General features: G+C 50.2%; 1 protein-coding gene across 4 annotated transcripts in view; it reads left to right on the top strand.

The window, feature by feature from the left end:
* LOC119972615 overlaps positions 1-14,187 on the top strand; it is a 296,819-nt gene that overhangs the window by 91,215 nt on the left and 191,417 nt on the right. The window lies entirely within an intron of this gene.

The raw sequence follows: 14,187 nt of genomic DNA, 5'->3' as shown, positions 1-14,187 counted from the left end.
GATATTTAGCTTATGGCCAGAAAAGGCCCCAACACACTGCAAGATCCCCATAATGTTTCTCACTGTCGCCTCCCGATCCCTAACATATAATAGCAAATCAGCGACGTATAGCAAGACCCAATGTTCCACCCCTCCTCTAATTAATCCTTCCCATGCTTTCAAAGACCCCCGTGCCATGCCTAGTGGCTCTATTGCTAATGTAAACAACAAAGAGGACAGTGGACATCCCTGCCTCTTACGCCGGCATAGATGAAAGGGCTCAGAAGTCACTTTTTTAGTGCAAACATTGGCAAATGGGGCCTCACACTACAGCTACATTCATGCAACAAAGCCTGGTGCAAACCCAAATTTCTCAAGTATCGCGAACAGATAGTCCCACTCTACCCGGTCAAACGCCTTTCCACATCAAGCAAAATTTAATCTCCAGAACCTGACCCACCCCCGGGGTGACGTTCAACAGATGTCTCACGTTTGCCGTCAACCTCCCCCTTTATAAATCCTGTTTTGTTTATCTTCAGGAGACAAGGCTCCAGTCTTAATGCCAACAGATGTATCAGTTTGCCGTCAACCTCCCCCTTTATCATAGATTTTTAATCATAGGATTTACAGTGCAGAAGGAGGCCATTCGGCCCATCGAGTCTGCACCGGCTCTTGGAAAGAGCACCCTACCCAAGGTCGACACCTCCTCCCTATCCCCATAACCCCACCCAACACTAAGGGCAATTTTGGACACTGAGGGCAATTTATCATGGCCAATCCACCTAACCTGCACATCTTTGGACTGTGGGAGGAAACCGGAGCACCCGGAGGAAACTCATGTACACACGGGGAGGATGTGCCGACTCCGCACAGACAGTGACCCAAGCTGGAATCGAACCTGGGACCCTGGAGCTGTGAAGCAATTATGCTAACCATAATGCTACCATGCTGCCCGTTTTTCCCCACCACTTCCAGGAGCCAAGGCTCCAGTCTTAATGCCAACACCTTAGATAAAATCTCCGCATCCACATTTAACAGGGAGATCGGATGATATGACCAACAATTTCTGGGGTCTTTGTCCTTCTAAAGGGGCAGGAAAATCAATGCGTGCCCCAATGTCTGTGGCAGGGCACCTCTCTCCAAGGAGTCACTGAACATCCGAACAATAAAGGGGTCAACTGGTCCACAAATTTTTTATAAATTCCATCGTGAACCCATTGGGCCCCAGTGCCTTCCCCAACTACCAACTCCTCCCGTACCTCCTCCCCCACCTTGGGAAACTCCAACTCCCCCAGGAACTTCACCATATTCCTCTCATCCCGAGGTGGGTCGGACCTGTACAACGTTTCGTAGAAGGCCCAAGATACCCCATTCACCTTCTCCTGAGCCAAGATCAGCACCCCCTCCATCCTGTGCCCGAATCTGTACAATCTCCCTCTCTGCCTCCCATTTCCTCAGTTGAAATGCCAGGAGACGACTTACTTTCACCCCATACTTGTAGATTGCCCCTTTAGCTCGCCACAACTGTCGCCCCGCCCCATCTGTAGAGATCAGATGAACTGCGTTTGCAGTATTTTTCTCTCCGCTAATAGTTCTGGGAATGGACTGTTCGCATACCTGCAATCAAACTCTATAATATCGTTCGCCAGTTTTTCCTGCTCCCTCCTTGCCTCCGCATCTATAAGTGCCTTAAAAGATATATGGTGGCGGCAACGACCGATTTGCCCCGGGGAACATGGACGGGGGGTATTGACTGTGAAGGAGGGCATGGATTGTGAGGATGGGGGATCTGTTCCTGGAAGGGAGCTTTCCGAGCATGAGGGCGCTGGAGGAGGAGTTTGGGCTGGCGAGTGGGAATGACTTTAGATACTTGCAGTTGCAGGACCTCTTACGCAGACTGGTGCCGTCCTTCCCACGTCTCCCGCCAAAGGGAAGGCAGGACAGGGTAGTTTCTAGGGGAGAGGTGGGAGAGGGCAGAGTCTCAGACGTCTACAAGCAGCTAATGGGAGCTGAGGATACGCAGACTGAGGACCTGAAGCTTAAGTGGGAAGAGGAGCTTGGCGGGGAGATAGAGGATGGTATCTGGGCAGAAGCCCTGAGCAGAGTAAACAAGACCGCAACATGCGCCAGGCTCAGCCTGATCCAGATAAAGGTCGTGCACCGGGCCCACATGACGATGGCTCGGATGAGCAAATTCTTCAGGCTGGAGGACAAGTGTGCTAGATGTGCCAGAGGGCCGGCTAACCATGGACGCATGTTCTGGTCGTGCCCTAAACTCAGGGGGTATTGGCAGCTGTGGTGATCGTAGATCTGACTAGATGCAATACAACTAAGCAAACACTAGAGGGAGCACGGGAGAGCTATACATACACCGGGACAGGAAGTGAGCACACACTTCACGGAAGGCAGAACTCGTAGCAGGACACAGAGACAAGCAGGCAGCATTTGAGGTAGCCGTAAGTTAAGCTCTGAAGAGAGAACGAATTCACATTAAAGCATCTTCTCCACATTTGAGACTACGAGCTTTATTAAAACACGAGGAACAACACATGGTACCACGAGTGGCTTCAGATGCTTACTACAGGACAACTCAGCTGCAGACACAGAAAGAACAAAATGGCATGGAAATCTCCCACTGGACATTCGACTTGGAAGACGTCGCTGATTCGAGGATGTGGTATGGATACCCACCTCAGCTGGACACGACTGGCAATGTAAGAAACGTCTGGAAAATGTTTAAACAATTGTTCGATTTTTATATCATAGCTAATGATGCAGCAGCAGCCTCAGACGAAATTAAAATAGCAATGCTCATCGCAGGACATGAAGCTAGGAAAGTTTATAATGGATTTAAATACTCAAAAGGTGAAGACAGCAACAGCTTACAAACAATACTAAACAAATTTGAAGAGTACTGTAAGAAATTTGAACAGCACGGCATGCTCAAAGGCCAAACTGCACAGAGACTGAGTGATGCAAAACTTAAACAATCAAAATCAGAACAGAAAGGTTTCAGTCAAGAAAAGTACAGATCAAAAAAGAAGAAATAACTTGAATTTTTCACAAAGCCAAAATGCTGAAATCCAGTCCAGATCGAAAGGAAAAGGTAACTTACAACTTTCAGAAAGAAAGAACGCTGAAATCCGCGATAAAATGGCATCCGACCACATTTTGCCGTCTCGGGCAGACAAAGAACTACAAACTGCGTCTGCGCATGCGCAGGAAACGGAAGCCGCGCATGCGCAGTTCCAACCACCCGTTTATCGGGCGCATGCGCAGTTTGAAAAAGTTTGCGTTGCCGATCGTTATGTGCATGCGCATTGGACACAAAACCGCACAGTGAAGGAAGGCCGATTTGCGCATGCGCAATTGATTCCTACGCATGACGTCACGAGCGTCATGACGTCTGAGCATCCAGACCACGCCTACTTAAAAGGGAAATGCCCGAAAATTGAAAACAAAATACTTAAAGCTGTAAAACCAAATTTTCTTGCCTCAGAACACAGCAAAACGCCTGAACTTAAACCAGCGGTTGAAAATAACTCTCACAACACCCTGGAAAAAGCAGTCTGCACCACCCAAAGTGAAGAGAACAAAAAGAATTCCGAAACAACAAAAGATGATTTGTTTTTCGAAGAATACTACTCAGAAATGGCTGAGTTATTCGGATATGCTGATCACAGCATCACGACACGGTCGCAAAGTTCAACACGAATCTACTCGTGGTAGATGAATCCAACCAAGATGATTTGGTTTTCGAAGATTACTACTCAGACATGGCTGAGTTATTCGGATATGCTAATCACAGCATCAGCGACACGGTCGCAAAGTTCAACACGAATCTACTCGTGGTAGATGAATCCAACCAAGATGATTTGGTTTTCGAAGAATACTACTCAGACATGGTTGAGTTATTCGGATATGCTGATGACAGCATCAGCGACACGGTCGCAAAGCTCAACACGAATCTACTCGTGGTAGATGAATCCAACACCATGGTGCCATGGCAGATTGTCGATACATTGGATGACAGCAATACCCAAGACGAAGATGACGCCACACAGAGAGCACAGAAAGACTCCACAGAGCGAGCGATGACAGGCTCCACAGTGCGAGGGATGAAAGACTCCAAAAGGGGAGCAAGCAAACACTCCCTGGCAAACACGATGCATGAACAAGACCATGAAGGTCAACCCGCTGTTTCTGAGCAAGCGCAAGCAGACTATGAAAGTCTACCAAGCTCACATAAACAAGAAAAAGACAATGTACATCTACCCACTGCATGCGAAAACAGTGACAAGGTGATCACACTCGACGTACAGGATCACAGCGAGACTGACAGTTCTCAGCTTGTCTGTACAGAAACACAGAGACGGGCCACCCAAGAGTCCAGAGAGACAACGCCAAAAGAAACCATGCAGATTTTGACTCCAGAAGAGGAGCGCCAAGAGTCCAGAGACACCACGTCAATTGTAATCATGAAGATTTTGACTCCAGAAGAGGAGCGCCAAGAGTCCAGAGAGACCACGTCAAGTGAAATCATGCAGATTTTGACTCCAGAAGAGGAGCGCCAAGAGTCCAGAGACACCACGTCAATTGTAATCATGAAGATTTTGACTCCGGAAGAGGAGCACCAAGAATCCAGAGAGGCCGCGTCAAATGAAATCGCGAAGAATTTGACTCCAGAAGAGGAGCACCAAGAAAGCAAAGATGAGGAATCAAATCCTCCACAAATGACTGATGTCACCAGCATCGATTGCAATATCAGATCATTCTCACCATTCTCGAGACAAAACGTTCAATGACTCAAATTATCCACATGAGACACTCATTGAGCATAACAAGAAAAACAAAAGCCACAAGAGGCACAGCAGAAACCGAGAACAACAACAGCAAGAACCAAAAGCAACATGAAGCGCGACAAGAACAACAAAATCGCATGAAGCACAGCAGAAACGAGAACAACAGCAGGAACAAAGCAACATGAAGCACAACGACAAAAACTACAGAAGAACAACAAACCAACAAGAAGCATAACAAAGATAGCAACAACAACAAAGACAGAAACGACAAAAACAGCAACAAGAACGGCAACGAAAACAACAAAGACAGGATCGACAGAAACAACAGCAATGAAACAACGACTTGTACAAAATGGTACAACTCTGCACATGAAGGACAATGCCACAGCACACTGCAAACAATGACAAGACTACAAACATGCCATGGGATGACAACGAATCGCACAAACTCACATCTGTTCCAGAACAAGCAAGCACACCAGCTTTCAAGGCAGATGACATAACAAATCGATACCACAAGCACAGAAAAAAGTCCATGTCAGTCAACATCAGCGGTTCAACCATGCAAACACCTCGGGATGACGCATTGGTCACTTAAAATGACAAGAACACCGACAACATTCACCACGTCAACAACAACAAAAGAAAAAACTCTGAACAAATTCATCAAGTTTGGACTCATAAATGTTTTTATTAAGATTGGACTCATAAATATAAATTGGCTTTGTAAAATATGCAATAGCACCATCACTTGTATAGATACAGATATCATAAGTAACTGTTTTGTACAATTTTCTTTAACGATGTACAGAAAATATGTAAAGAGAAAAGGGGGGATGTGGTGATCGTAGATCTGACTAGATGCAATACAACTAAGCAAACACTAGAGGGAGCACGGGAGAGCTATAAATACACCGGGACAGGAAGTGAGCACACACTTCACGGAAGGCAGAACTCGTAGCAGGACACAGAGACAAGCAGGCAGCATTTGAGGTAGCCGTAAGTTAAGCTCTGAAGAGAGAACAAATTCACAATAAAGCATCTTCTCCATATTTGAGACTACGAGCTTTATTAAAACACGAGGAACAACACAGCAGCGATGCGCAGATGTCATGTCCCGGGTATTGAAAACTGGGGTGGTAATGAGCCCTGAGGTGGCAATCTTTGGGATTTCGGAGGATCCGGGAGTCCAGGAAGAGAGAGAGGCCGACGTTCTGGCCTTTGCTTCCCTGGTAGTCCGGCGACGAATACGGTTAGCATGGAGGGACTCATAGCCCCCGAGAGCTGAGGTATGGTTATCGGACATGGCGAGCTTTCTTGGCCTAGAGAAAGTCAAGTTCGCCTTTAGAGGTTTGCTACTAGGGTTCGCCCGAAGGTGACAGCCATTTATTGACTTCTTTGCAGAGGAGTAAGCGTCGGGGGGGGGGGGGGGGGGGGGGGGGGCGAGGGTAGAGTAGAGTAGAGTAGGGGGATATTGAGGCAGGTCCTTGCGTGAACAGAGCCGTGGTTTGCACTATATTTAATTTGTGTCTTGACTTTTTTTGTACTGTACAATGTCACTTTTTCTATATGCCTAAAATATCTCAATAAAATTGTTTGTTTAAAAAAAAAGATATATGATGGGATTCTCGTCGGCTGATGCCGAAATTGGGAAAGGCGGTTCGGTGGATAATCGGTTTAATGCTGAAATTGTGGCGGGTGCAGGGTTCATGGCAAATCGCAATACTCCAGTGCCTTGACAGTGGTATCAATGTACAGTAAATGCCGTTTGCATATCATTAGCGGGCCTGAACCGGTATTCTCTGGGGCTTCTGTGATTCTTCACCTCCACTGGGGGGAATTCCCGACCACGAGGTACATTTGTGCTTTTAAAAATCAAGAAGCAGGCACCGTGGCTGGTGAGGGAGAGAGAGGAGATAGAACACGCAGAGGTGCGACCTTGGGCTGCTGGCTGTGGGGTAGGGGAGGGGATGAGGTGGGAATGCCAGGGTCCGGGGGAGGGTGGGGGAGGGGGAGGTGGGGATGGGCCATGGGATGGGCCATGAGGCCATTGTGACCACCCCCCCCCCCCTCCATTGGACTGGGGTGGACTGCCATTGCTGCAGTTTGCAAGGCAGCCATCTTGCTGCACACCCCACTCACCACCTACCTTCGCACCTGGTTCTGCAGAGTGCCACGTAACTTATGTGTGCCTCCGCACCCAGCCCCCACCCTCCACCCCTGCACCCCAGCTCCGAACCCTGCACCCCACTCTCTGCCATATCACCCCCACCAACCGGCCACCAGCCGCTGGCAGGGTATCACACGGCCTGCCTTTGGGCAATACCCACAGTACCGCCTACAGCGGGGCGCCGGACGGGGGTCACAGAGTGTACCGCTGTCAAGGGCCTTGCCAGCCGACAGTACCCATGGCAGCAGGGACAGGCGCCAGGGGAAAGAGGCCCCCATGGGACCGTGCACCTAACGGGGCCAGGGGTGCGGGGGGATTGGGGGTGAAGGGAACATGTGGAAGCACAATCCGCAGAACCAACCGGGGCCACCGTGTAGCCCAGCGGACCTGGTTGGGCATGAGGGTATGCATCATGCTATGTGTCGGCTTGCACCTCCTGCAGACCTTGGATATTGGAATTCAACCAGTAATGGTCGCCGTGGCCCTGGGGGGTGTACCACTGCTGTACGAGGAGGACGCCGCAGCAGTGGAGCCTGCCCCAGAGGAACAGGAGGCAGCCACTGAGAATGGTGAGCTGGCCGCCCTAACAGGCTGAGGAGGAGGAGGTGCAAAGGAGGCCTTACATGAGGCCTCGCGTGTACCGCCTTCCATTCGAGGACTTGCCAGACTGGGCATCTGCCAGACTGGGCATGCCATCAAAGACTCAAGCTGAGCAGGGGGACCGTACAACACCAGAGCAGTGAGCGCTGGCTGAGTTGCGATCCCTGAACCTAGACCACCCCCACCCCACCACATCCCTCTGCGGCCATCCCAGACCAGCCCACCCATCTGACAAAGCATCGAGGCAGGTTGTAACATTCTGCACAGGTGTATGATATGAAAACATATATACCGATTTGTGCCCTAGCCCCTGTCGCTAAACTGTGCCCTCCACCCATTCCAACTTAACTGGTGTCTACTTTTCTAGCCATACGGGCCCTAAAGCTAGGCCTAGGTGGATCCCCAGATGATATATCAGATGTGGAACAGCCAACTGTGATTACTGTCCTGTGATATGGGTTCCCTTTGGCAGTCGTCTTTTGGGCCGACCGCGCCTGGATAGACTCGGCTGCTGCTTGGGTGCCGCCCTGTTTGCCCACTGCCCATGTGAAGCGCCAGGGTCAGAGGTGGGGGGGGGAGTCTGAGGTGTTGCGGTGTTCCAGCACCGCCCCTACGGGAATCATCGGCCCCAGCCCCATCAGCACCTCCTCTCTTGGATGTCTGTTGGCCCCTGGGCTAATCCATGTGATGGGGGTGTGAGCGGAACTAACACTGAGGCTCCCCCGCCATCTGGCGCTGACAATCCTGGAGGTCGGCTCTGGTCTCGACCAGGGTCTGCATGTTCACGATCATGGAGCACAGGGGGTGGACCACCTCTGTCTGGGACTGCTCCACATCCCCCAGTGACTGTGCCTCAACTTTCTGGGTCGGGACCATATCAGCCAGTGACTGCACCACCTCTCTTTGGGACAGGGCCACCTCCCTCTGGGTCTGTGGCATGTCGGCCAACGCCTGGGCAATGTCGCTGTCGCTCTCTTCCTTGGCCCGCTGTGACTAGGCCACAGTCAAGAGCACCAGGTGGCTCTGGCACATGGCTGCCTGTGGTAGGGCAGCGCTGCCCTAAGCCTCAGCCACCGCCTGCACAGATTGCCCCAGGTCTTGGACATGTTGATCCATGGTGGAAACCTTCACCCCCAAGGGATCCACTGTGGACACCACCCTTGCAGTATTGGTGTGGGCATGATCGACAACACCTCCTGGACTCCTCTAACTGCACCTGATGAGGTTGTTGGATCCTCGCCAACAACCCCTCATTTAGTCTCTGGCTCTTCGACTGTATCTTCACTATCATTGGGACCATCCGATCTAAATCCCTGGGGTTGGCCCACCCTCCGACTGTCTGCCCCCTCGGGAGTTCCTAACTCCACCTGCAGTATTGGAGCACGTGTACGGTGTGCAGGAGTGCCCCCTTCACTAAATTGTCCACCTCCAGTCTTCTCCCGCTTCTGGCATTTATGGACGACTTTCTCCTGGGTGGGGGGGTTGGAAATAGAACACGCACAATGTTAGACATTTTGTCGCATGCACATCTTGTTTCATGTTGATTTGATGCCGGGTACCTGACCTGATCACCGCCATTCTGAAGCAAGTAAGGTGTGTAATGCTGAAGCAAGTTCCGAAGAAAGATTATTCAAACTGAGTTTTTTTGTGAGGAAGAAGTTGAAGTCTGGGCTGCTCATTTCTGTGCCTCAAAATTGATTCCAATTTTAGAGCCCCATGAGTGTTGCTATGGACTGTATATTGGATGAGGTAGGGAAGCCATTTTGAAGTCTGTGAATGAGAAACATTCTGGACAGTGGTAAAGTTACTTTCCTTGGGCGAAATTCTCCGACCCCCAGCAGGGTCGGAGAATCGCCTGGGGCCGTCGAAAATCCCGCCCCTGCCGTGGCAGAGATTCTCCGCCACCCGGGAAGTGGCGGTGGCGGGAATCTCGCCACTCCGATCGGAGAGGCCCCTGCGGTGATTCTGCGGCCCGGATGGGCCGAAGTCCCGCCGCTGGGAGGCCTCTCCCGCCGCCGAGGTTTGAACCACCTCTGGAACGGCGGGATCAGCGGCACGAGCGGGCCCCGGGGTCCTGGGGGGGGGGCGGGGGGCGATCGAACCCCGGGGGGTGCCCCCACGGTGGCCTGGCCCACAATCGGGGCCCCCAGCTCAGACTCCGGGCCAGTGCCCTGGGTGCACTATTTCTCCTCCGCGGCCGCCACGGCCTCCGCCGTGGCGGAAGCGGAAGAGAACCCCACATCGCGCATGCGCCGGCAGTGACGTCAGCGGCCAGCTGCCGCTGACGTCACTGCCGGCGCATGCGCCGACCGGCGAAAGCCTTTCAGCCAGCCCTGCTGCCGGGGGTGCCGGTTTTTTTGCGCCAGTCTTCTGGTGCCAACCGCTCCGGCGCGGGGCTGGCCCCCAAAGGTGGGGAGAATTCCCCACCTTTGGCGAGGCCCGACCCCTGAGTGGTTGGCGCCACTCCCCTAAACTGGGACCCTCCGTCACGCCGGGTAGGGGAGAATCCCGCCCCTTGTCTCTAGGCTTGTTTGGATGAAAACCCAACAGACCTTACCCTTCAAGAGGCTGACTCTGCAGTTGTATGATTAATTTTGAAGGCTCTGGGCCTGGCCTTTGTTAAAGCCTGCGGTAAGTGTGAAAGAGGGGTTATTTTAAAGTGCCTTGTTTCGGGCTAATGATTTAGCGCTGCAATTCCTTGGAATAATTCCTCAACATGAGTCAGTAATGCCCAGCAAGTAGTGGTAGCAAGCCTGCATCTGCTAAAAAAGCAGGAAAACCTATAAGCCTAGCAGTGAAATTGGTTATGTTAAAACGTCTTGAGGATGGAAAACAAACAGTTGACACTGGTGAAGAAGTGTCCACAGTAATGCTGACAAAATCGATGTGTGCAAAGTGTTACAACTTTAAAGTGTTGGCAGGTGAGTTGGACCAGAGACAGCATAATGGAGAACGTGGAAAGCCTCGTGGCAGTCTGGGTCAAGACAAAACCTGCAGCAGGTACCTCTTAGTTTGATTGTTATCCAAGCATAAGCCTATATGTAGACTTCCAGAATGAACAGGGTGAGTGTTTGCAGTCCGAAAGTTTCAATGCTATTTGTGGATGCTTCAAGTTTTTCAAGGGATGTACCTATCTATACAGCATTAAAGTGACTAGTAGAACACGAACTGATTGATGAATTCCCTGCTTATTTAGAGATAGTCTTTGACAAGATACCTCCTGAACAAAACAAGTTTTTTTTATGTTGATTAAATGGGGCATTTTTGAAAGCATATACCACAGAAAGCGTACATTTTGCAAACAAGATAAAGCAGCACCAGAATTTAAAGCTACCAAAGATCTCCAGACTCTCCTGCTCGGTGAAATTGCTACAGGAGATTTTAATTTAAATTTTTAGTGACGTACCAGTGCAAGGACACCATGGGGATTGAGGGATTATTCCAGGGACCATCTGCGTATCATTTGACATTCAAATAAAAACCTGGATGACAGGGCACCTTTTCAAGAATGGTTCTTGCTGTATGCTATCCATGCCTAGATGGTATAATATGCCAGAGAAAATATCATCTTCAAAAGTATTGTTTCTTTTGGATGATTGCACGGGTCGTCCTATCTGTCTTGATGAATTGTCTGAAAACGTGAAGGTGAATTTCCTGCCACCCAACGCAGCTTAATTGAAACAGCTTATGGATCAGCAGTCAATAGCAATATTCAAATCTACTATCTACACTGTACTTTGTTCCAACTCATCAAGGCACCAATGTGGAAATGTGCCATCAGTCAAGGAAGTTTGGGATGGCTACAACACCCTCGAGTACATGGGATTAAGTCACTTTGTCATGTCTGAATGGTGTATGGCAGAAATTGTGCCCTGACCGCGTTTGTCAGTGACCACAAAGAATCTAACTAAAATGTCGCTGAGGTGTCTCGTGAAATGATCACCTTGACAAGGGAGGCTGGTTTTGAAGAAGTGGCTGAAAATGATGTGGTGAAATTGCATGCATCCCACCGAGAGAAATTATCCAATAAAGACTTTTTTTTTTAAATATAATTTTTATTGGAATTTTTTACAGAAAATATAAAACATAACGACAAACAATGAAATGCAACAAAATAACCCATAATAACTGTAAACCCCCCAGACCATATGTATCCCATCCCCCCACCCCCCAACCCTAATGAACAACAAAAGAACTTAAAAATAAATTAAAATTAAATAAACAAACATAGTCATCGTCCGCCCCCCCCCCCCCCCCCCCCACCTTTTCCCTCCCCCTTCCCCCCCTCCCCCCCGGGTTGCTGCTGCTACTGTCCCAGTACCCTATCGTTGAGCCAGAAAGTCGAGGAAAGGTTGCCACCGTTTAAAGAACCCTTGTACCGACCCTCTCAGGGCGAATTTGACCTTCTCGAGCTTAATGAAACCCGCCATGTCATTGATCCAGGTCTCCACGCTTGGGGGCCTCGCATCCTTCCATTGTAGCAAGATCCTTCGCCGGGCTACTAGGGACGCAAAGGCCAGCACACCGGCCTCTTTTGCCTCCCTCCAATAAAGACTTAATGCAGCAAGAGAGTCGACGAGTTGAAGAGAAGTTGCTGAAACACCACCCTTTTAAGCTCTTCTTGATTAAATGACTGTCAATAACTTTCCAACTTGTGGAAGAGAAGGAGATGACACAAACAGAGAAAGCAGTGCCGAAGTGAACAGAATGGTCAATTATGACATTAGCTGCGAGTGAAATATCTATCAGGAGAAGCAAAAATTAATTGTTCAACAGTCGTTGGATAAATCTTTGTTGACGATCCTTTGTCCCATTGGGCAGGATTCTCCCGTACCCGGCCGGGGGGGGGGGGGGGGGTCCCGGCGGGACGGAGTGGCGTGAACCACTCCGGTGTAGGGCTCGCCCCAAAAGGTGTGGAATACTCCACACCTTTAGGGGCTAGGCCGGCGCCGGAGTGGTTTGCACACCGCTGGCTGGCGTGGAAGGCCTTTGGCGCCACGCCAGCCGGGGCCGAAGGGACTCTGTCGGCCGGCGAGAGTCCACCCATGCGCGGGAGCGTCAGTGGCTGCTGACATCATCCCTGCGCATGCATGTGGGAGGGGGGTTCTCCTACACGTCGGCCATCACGGAGGCTGACATGGCCGACGCGTAGGAAAAGAGTGCCCCCACGACACAGACCTGCCCGTGGATCGGCGGGCCCCGATCGCGGGCCAGGCCACTGTGGGGGCCCCCCCCCCCCCCCAGGGCCAGATCACCCTGCGCCCCCCCCCCCCCCCCCCCCAAGGACCCCGGTACCCGCCCACGCCACCAGATTCCGCCGCTAAGGGACCTAGTCTGATCCACGCCAGCGGGACCGGCATAAAAACAGCGGGACTTCAGCCTATCGCGGTCTGGAGAATTCGGGCATCCCCGGGGCCCATTGAGTCGCGCCGGTCCCCGCCATTCTCTGAGGCGGCCGGCACGATTCACGCCTCGCCGACTTTTGGAGGGCTGGAGAATTCGGAGGACGGCGGGGGTGAGATTCACGCCGACCCCCGGCGATTCTCCGACCCGGCGGGGGGTCGGAGAATCCCGCCCATTATCTCTCCAAGCCCCTGGCCAAGCCCCATCTTCAATTCAAAACCAAAACCATTCCAACTTCAGTCATTGTACTTCTCAGAAGAGGAGGTCCAGGATCCCAAACCTGAGACCAAGGCCATAGCATCGGCAGTGGTTTCAAAAGGCGCTCCAAATCCAGTGACAAAAAAGGTCTTCCCCCCAAGCCAACATACCCTGCACCAAGGTGCTAAATCACTCAAAGCCACCTCCATTGAAATGTTATCAAAGCATTGCTGAAGAAGTCAAATATTTTCACCAACTCATTGTGACCGACCAAAATGGCAGAAGGTTCTTTTGGAAAGGTACTGAACACAGAGAACTTGGCCAAGAACATGCAGATCCTAAACCAAGGAGACGGAGAGAGTGCAAAAGCCTCCGAGCAACTCATTCAACTTACCTCTGAAGCAGCACCAGTCCACATATGGCAGAGTCTGGAAATTGTGCATTGGACTCATGAAGCAAGTCATCCCTGAACCCAAGGGATTCCTAGACGAGACTGGTGAGTATTAGCTATTTCATGCAAAATACACGAGGTTACCTCTGGATAATTTACTGAAGCACTTTTCCTTTCCTTTTAACACGTTTGAATGGGTGTACAAGTTAATAGAAAGTTTAGTCTCGCATTATTTACAGTTTATATTAATCTGTGTTGGATAGCAAATCAGTTTTGATCGATTGATGCAATTAAATTAAAGGAAATAAATATTATTTTCTGAGGAAGGAGCTAACCACCTGTTCATACTTCAGTTTCTCAAACAAAATCATATTTTGTTAATGGAATATAGATGGTATGATTTTCCCTAACTTTATGATGAAATTGATGTGACATGAGTGTTCAATAGTACTGTATAAATGCCCTCTTGTGAACACTTGCATATGCTACTGTCAAAGAGGATATGTAAACACAACTTTTTTACAAGTAAATTTAGAGTACCCAATTATTTTTTTCCAATTAAGGGTCAATTTAATGTGGCCAATCCACCTATCCTGCACATCTTTGGGTTGTGGGGGTGAAACCCACACAGACACGGGGAGAAT

This window comes from Scyliorhinus canicula, chromosome 10 (assembly GCF_902713615.1).
Source record: "Scyliorhinus canicula chromosome 10, sScyCan1.1, whole genome shotgun sequence".
In the NCBI taxonomy this organism is placed as follows: Eukaryota; Metazoa; Chordata; class Chondrichthyes; order Carcharhiniformes; family Scyliorhinidae; genus Scyliorhinus; species Scyliorhinus canicula.
The sequence above is the reverse complement of the archived record's forward strand: the minus strand, read 5'-3'. Positions and strand labels throughout refer to the sequence as shown.